The sequence below is a fragment of the Lotus japonicus genome, chromosome 3 (assembly GCF_012489685.1).
Source record: "Lotus japonicus ecotype B-129 chromosome 3, LjGifu_v1.2".
NCBI classification, from domain to species: Eukaryota; Viridiplantae; Streptophyta; class Magnoliopsida; order Fabales; family Fabaceae; genus Lotus; species Lotus japonicus.
Window position 1 is genome coordinate 76159086 of NC_080043.1, and position 7533 is coordinate 76166618.

Here is a 7533-nt window from a genome sequence, read left to right on the forward strand (position 1 = left end):
ATACGTCAATTAATACCTTGATTATTAAAAATATATTAAACAACAAATGAAATAGAAGAGTCAGAAATGCTAAGCAAAATGGACATACAGACTTCTCTTCTAAGCATGATTGCGATCAACAGGAACTCGTTTTACATTCTTCGTGAATATGAAGACCAATGTTCTGAAAACCGGACCGATCATTGAACCGGTGAAGGTACTGGTTTAAGGTTTAAAGGTTCAACCGAGGTCAAACCGGGGTTGAACCGTTAATAGTAAAATAATATTTAAAATATCATTTATTACTAATATTATAGTAACTTTTAAATTTATACCTAGATTTAAATTTAATTACATGTAATATTATAATAGATATCAAGCAAACAAAATAATATATATTAAGTTTTATAAAATTAACAAATATTCTATGTTTGAGTAATATTAAAAAAAAGAAAAACGGGTGGTACCTTCGGAAGTTTGTGCAAGTTACGTTTATAAATGGCAAGTGATGTTTAACTTTTTTTTTTGAGTGAACCCAATGTTTAGAATAAAAAAAATGATATAATAACATGTGTTTTAATATTTATAGTGTACTTATCTCTCAATATATCCAAATAAAAAAAAAGCTAACATATAGTTAACATGTGTATTTTGTTTAAAAGGTAGTAGTATCTCTGATTCTCTGTTACACGTGCAAGCAAGCCCAAGGGTAGAAAATTCATTTTGGTGGGAAACGTCCGTTAAATCATATGCTAAATATATTTCTTTGCAATTAATTTCAATAAGATGGATCTGGCTTAGTGGCAAATGCCACTTTTGGCACTTATGTGTTGTGAGTTCAAATCTTGCTGGTGGTGCCTTTTTTTTCTATTTTTTCTTTCAAATTGTAAACCGTCCGGTTTACCGGTTCAGGTCCGGTTTTACCGGTTCTCCGGTCTGACTTCCGGTTCTGTAACAAGTGGTCTAATATGCCAAACCGAACCGGCTATAAATCCGGTTACCGGTCGGACCGGCCGGTCCGGTTCGGTTTTCAGAACATTGATGAAGACAATAGCACAAATCATAGATATAAGAAATTATCATAATATTAATCTAAAAAAAATGAATGTGATAGTAGCACAAATCAAGATTGTGAAAGATAAATCATAAAGTATGACATTATTGTGTTTATTCCAAGTCACCTAAGTTTGAGTCAATATTGCAGGTACCTACAGAATCAAATAATAACACAACTTGATATCTTTATAATATCATGATAATCAATACTCACTTGGTCAGTGTTGTGGTCTTGCTCAGACAAACTCAATCAGGCCACATATCCCTATAGGCTATAGCCGTGACCACCCACAAACTTCATCAGACACATCAACAGTATCACCGCCATACCGTTTCAGTGTTAATTTTAAATGAAAAGTTCATTGGTCGAGTTAAAGTTATCAATAAGTTTAAAGAGACACATTTGACTAAAATTATCGAAAATTGAAAAACTTCTTCCTCCATTTCCTTCTTCTTCCATCAGATATAAACATCTTTTTTGTTGCTTTCAACTAATACATATTAAATCATCATGACATATTATATCTAAAAAAATATCAGCTACAAAGGCAACTATCCAACACTTCAAAATTGAGGATTTGTTTCAATTCAGAACAATCTCAAAGAATTCATTTTTGACATTTTTAGACAATTCAATGTCACTACAAAAAGTTCTCCATCTTTGCCAAAATCTAAATCTAAAGGTCATTGTGGCACATGCTCTTATATCTTCATAAATGAGAGGCCTGCTCCAGCAAAAAACCTTATGTTTCGAATCAGCAAAGTCATTTTGTATTCATGTTGGCTCATGCTCATTGCCTCTGGAAAAGCATCACGCATTTGAACCAAGCTTTGAAGATGTGGAGATTAAAATGCGAGATTGGTGGGGGTGAACTTGAAGTTAGAGTACTCTTTGCAGATTTCTTTATTCTGTTTATTTGGAATTCTTGAAACTTAAAAGTAATGGAAGAATCAAAGAATAGAGATTGAGGTGGTCCTTCTCATGAATTTGTAAATGTGAGAAATTGATTGGGTACCTTTCTCATTGATTTGTGAATAATATATATACATGAGTTATAACGTATGGTCAACTATCTAATTATGACACAACGTAATTACAGGAGAATAATCATAAATTATTACCACGAATATTCTGTTCTATCACACCCCCGCAGTCGAAGCGGGAGTGAAATTACGGTTCTCGCACATGACAGATGTCGAACGCGATGCTGGGACAATAGGTTCGACAATCGACTAACAGTAACAAAACCAGCAAAATAATAAAAAGAACATAGATGATTGGTAACCCAGTTCAGTGAAAAACTTTCACCTACGTCTGGAGGGTTTGCACCCAAAGAAAAGAAATCCACTATCTCAAGATTAAGGAGTTACAGACACTCATGAACACCACAGTTCATAGTTCACTTCCTAATCTACCCAGTGTATTTCTACTTAGTATCTCAACCTAAGTATGAGAGTCCCTCTCACTTTTCCTCAATCACTGCCACAGTGATTGGTAACAAACAATCAACAATCAGAGTTTTAAGAATCAAAGAACACAGAACACAACTTTGCTTTATAGAATCAGGGAGCAAAGTTTGTTCACAAGAAACAAGGACAAATAACAATGAAAAACCCTAAAACACTTGATCTCTCTCTATTAGCTTCGGTGGTCTTCACGTTTTAGGTCTTCATCCTTTTATAGACTTCAGCAGCAACAGCAAAGGCACTAGGGTTTACTTGGGCTGAAGTAACAGATTGCAACAACAAATCAAAACAGAATCTCCAAGATATTGTTGCAAAATTCAAACGATAAGATAGAAATCAATCTTTTAACAAAGATTGTTTCAACAAATAACAACCACAATTAAAAACCTTCTGATACAGCTACTTGAACCTCAAGTAACTTATAAAAACATATCTTCATAAGATCTTCAAGGGCCCACAAAATCAAACTTAAGCAAAGGACTAATGTCCTAGCTTCACGAAATCAGATGCCACGACATCTGCTTCGACAATCAGTTGTTTTTGACAAAATGCAGACAAAATGTAACAACAATCTCCCCCTTTGTCAAATTTTGTCTAAAACAACTCACAGATCAGAGAGGGTAAACATAGAGAACCAAAGCTCCCCCTTAGCAGCAGAACTCCCCCTCAAATGATGCATCCATACCAACAACTTGCATAGTTGGAACATAGAACATAGCAGCAGAACATACTAACTATCCAACAAGTGTAAACTAGTAAACCAGTAGCAACTTGGAGTGCTACACAACCAGTTACTTGCCTTGTCTTGAAAGAGTCTTCAACTTATTACAGACCAAAGGTAACACTTGCAAATCACACATAGTCTTCACAGCAACAGAAACAACACAGATTCTTCACCAAACTACTCCCCCTTTTTAACACAAATTTGGCAAAGGTAGCACAGCATAAACAAACCATCACTTCTAAGACCAGAATGACAACAATTCATGAACATTTTCAATAACTGACTTCTTATAACCGATGGATGGTTCAGAACCCAAGGTAGATTGATGGATTTGGAAATCAAGTTCAGATGTGTCAACAATGGGGTTTGGATTTCCAGCAGAGGGTCCCATATTCACATCTGAAGTAGTCTCAACTAATGTCTCAACATGGGGTTCAACATTGGGAACAGAAACAGATTCAACTGATATCTCATGAATCACATTAGGCACAATAGCATTAGAATCTGCACTTACAGATTCACCTATGCTTGCATGAACAGTTGCTGGTGCATTTGAGACTTCAAGAGAACTTGCAGCAACAAATTTCTTCCTCCATTCCTTCATAACATCTACACCAGAACTCGGAGATTTAAGAAGAGCAACATCCTTTGAATATGATCTATTCACCCTAGATGGCTGTGGAGACATCTCTTCCTCGCCGAAGAACTTGACTCTAACTCCTTCTTTAGGTTTCCACTCTTTCCTTGATGAAGCTACTTGTGGATTAGTCCTTGGTTGATCATGAGACTGAGGATATCCATATAGCTTGTAACAGTAAGGCCTTATATGACCAAGTTTGCCACAGTGATGACATCTCCAAGTAGATTTCTTGGATTTTCTGAACTGAGGGTACACATGTCGTACAGAATGATGCGACATTGGGTCTGACATTGGTTGCTTAGTTTGCTTTTCAGATGAAGCAGACTTATTTGCACTCTTGTAGCTGAAGCCTATCCCCTCCATATCTCCAACTGTTTTCCCAACTTCCAAAATCTCCTCTAACACATTAGTGCTTTTATTCATCATACGAATAGACTTTTTCATACCTTCAAGCTTTGAGTTCAGTAATGTTACATCCTCCTGCAGTTTTGGATTAGTGATCTGAAGTTTCTCATTCTCCTCACGCAACTTGCTGATGGTCTTTACTTCTTCTTGCAAACTGGAGTTATTACTCTGAAGTTGCTTCTTCTCAGCAATCAAATCCTTGACTTCTTTTCTCATTTTCTCACCATACGTACATGATTCCTCCCACTTAGCCAGCAACAATTTGTAGGTTTCAACTAGTTCTTCCTCATCACCATCACTTGACTCAGCATCAGAATAACACTTCCCTATGAGAGCCTTTACATGAATAGCCTTGGTTGTATCATTCTCATGTTTGCCTTTGAGTTGAAATTCAGTATTCTTCACATTGTCCAACACATTGTCCAGGACATTTGTATTTGACATTCTGCCCAAACTCTTCAACGCTTTGTTAAGTAATGATACGGCTTCTGCAATGTTTGCATCAGTGTCCTTCTCCCTCTGATCTTCATCTTCTTCAGTGTTGGACACAAAAGTTATATTCTTCGCCTTCTTCTCAGATCTACCATTAAGAGACATCTAAAAGGTTTGCAAGGAACCAATGAGTTCATCAACCTTGATGTTATTGATGTCTTGGGCTTCTTCAATGGCAGTTACCTTCATATCAAACCTCTTGGGGAGAGACCTGAGAATCTTTCTTGCTAACTTTTCTTCAGACATGGGTTCTCCTAGGGCAAAAGAAGAGTTGGCTAGATCCCTTATACGCATGTGAAACTCATATATGGATTCATCCTCATTCATCTTCACAGTCTCAAACTGAGTTGTAAGAAGCTGAAGCTTTGACATACGAACTCTTGATGTTCCTTCATGGGCAGACTTGAGAATCTCCCATGCTTCTTTAGCCACAGTACATGTGTTGATTAACCTGAACATATTTTTGTCAACTCCATTAAAAATAGCATTCAACGCTTTGGAGTTTCCAAGAGCTTCGTCATCTTCTTTCTTTGTCCACTTTTCTTCAGGCTTCAATTCAGTTGTGGATGCTATCACAGCATGTTTCCACCCCTTGACTATTGCCTTCCATGTTATATTGTCCATAGATTTGAGAAACACCATCATTCGAGCCTTCCAGTAGTCATAATTGGTACCATCCAAAATTGGTGGCATATAGATTGATCTTCTTGCATCCATAATTTTGTCCTTGAGAACAGAATATATTCCCTGGAGCTCACCCAACAGAATAGGGTGCCTGCTCTGATGCCAATTGTAATTACGGTTCTCGTACAAGACAGATGTCGAACGCGATGCTGGGGCAATAGGTTCGACAATCGACTAACAGTAACAAAACCAGCAAAATAATAAAAAGAACACAGATGATTGGTAACCCAGTTCAGTGAAAAACTTTCACCTACGTCTGGAGGGTTTGCACCCAAAGAAAAGAAATCCACTATCTCAAGATTAAGGAGTTACAGACACTCATGAACACCACAGTTCATAGTTCACTTCCTAATCTACCCAGTGTATTTCTACTTAGTATCTCAACCTAAGTATGAGAGTCCCTCTCACTTTTCCTCAATCACTGCCACAGTGATTGGTAACAAACAATCAACAATCAGAGTTTTAAGAATCAAAGAACACATAACACAACTTTACTTTATAGAATAAGGGAGCAAAGTTTGTTCACAAGAAACAAGGACAAATAACAATGAAAAACCCTAAAACACTTGATCTCTCTCTATTAGCTTCGGTGGTCTTCACGTTTTAGGTCTTCATCCTTTTATAGACTTTAGCAGCAACAGCAAAGGCACTAGGGTTTACTTGAGCTGAAGTAACAGATTGCAACAACAAATCAAAACAGAATCTCCAAGATATTATTGCAAAATTCAAACGATAAGATAGAAATCAATCTTTTAACAAAGATTGTTTCAACAAAAGCAACCCACAATTAAAAACCTTCTGATACAGCTACTTGAACCTCAAGTAACTTATAAAAACATATCTTCATAAGATCTTCAAGGGCCCACAAAATCAAACTTAAGCAAAGGACTGATGTCCTAGCTTCACGAAATCAGATGCCACGACATCTGCTTCGACAATCAGTTGTTTTTGACAAAATGCAGACAAAATGTAACAACAGGGAGGGTCACAGACGGTTAGACTGGTCTGAAAATCATCGAAAAGAACACGGGGAAGACCTTTGGTGAAGATATCTGCAATCTGGTATCAGGAAGGAACATGAAGAACTCGTACCTGACCACGTGCTACCTTTTCCCGAACAAAATGAATATCCATCTCAATATGTTTTGTACGCTGATGCTGCACAGGATTACCAGAGAGATAGATGTCACTAACATTGTCACAACACACCAAAGTGGCCCGTGGAAGCGGAAAATGAAGCTCCAGGAGAAGATTACGAAGCCAACAAGATTCAGAAACAACATTGGCTACACCCCGGTACTCAGCCTCAGCAGTGGAACGGGAAAGAGTAGGCTGCCGTTTAGAAGACCAGGAGATGAGGTTGTCACCAAGGAATACACAATATCCAGACGTGGAACGTCGAGTGTCAGGACATCCACCCCAATCAACATCAGTGTAAGAAATGAGCTTCTGAATGGGAGACGGGGTCAAAGACAAGCCAAAATGAATAGTACCCTGAACATAACGCAGGATGCGTTTGAGAGCAAGCATGTGATCCGTGCGAGGAGCATGCATGTGAAGGCAAACCTGCTGAACAACATAAGAGATATCAGGGCGAGTAAAAGTGAGATACTGTAATGCACCTGCAAGACTCCGATATAGAGTGGGATCCTCATAAGGAGTGCCGGAGGAGGTGCTGAGCTTATGTTTGGTGTCAACAGGAGTGGCAGACGGTTTGCAGGACGCCATGCCAGCACACTCAATAATCTCTGAGGCATAAGTACGCTGACTTAGAAAGAGGCCATGAGGATGGCGATGAACGGCAATGCCCATAAAATAGCTCAGAGGGCCTAGATCCTTCATCGCAAATTCAGAGGCCAAGAGAGACATGATCTGACGTCGAAGATCCTGAGTGGAAGTGATGAGGATGATGTCATCAACATAAAGTTGAAGGTGCGAAAAACACTAGAAAGGGGGGGTTTGAATAGAGTTTTTAAGCAAAAGCTTCGCTTTTTGGCGTTTTGACAAACTCAAGGATAAGAACTAGGTGCTAGAGAATATGAATTAAAGCACACACGAATTTTATCCTGGTTCACTTGAGATAAAA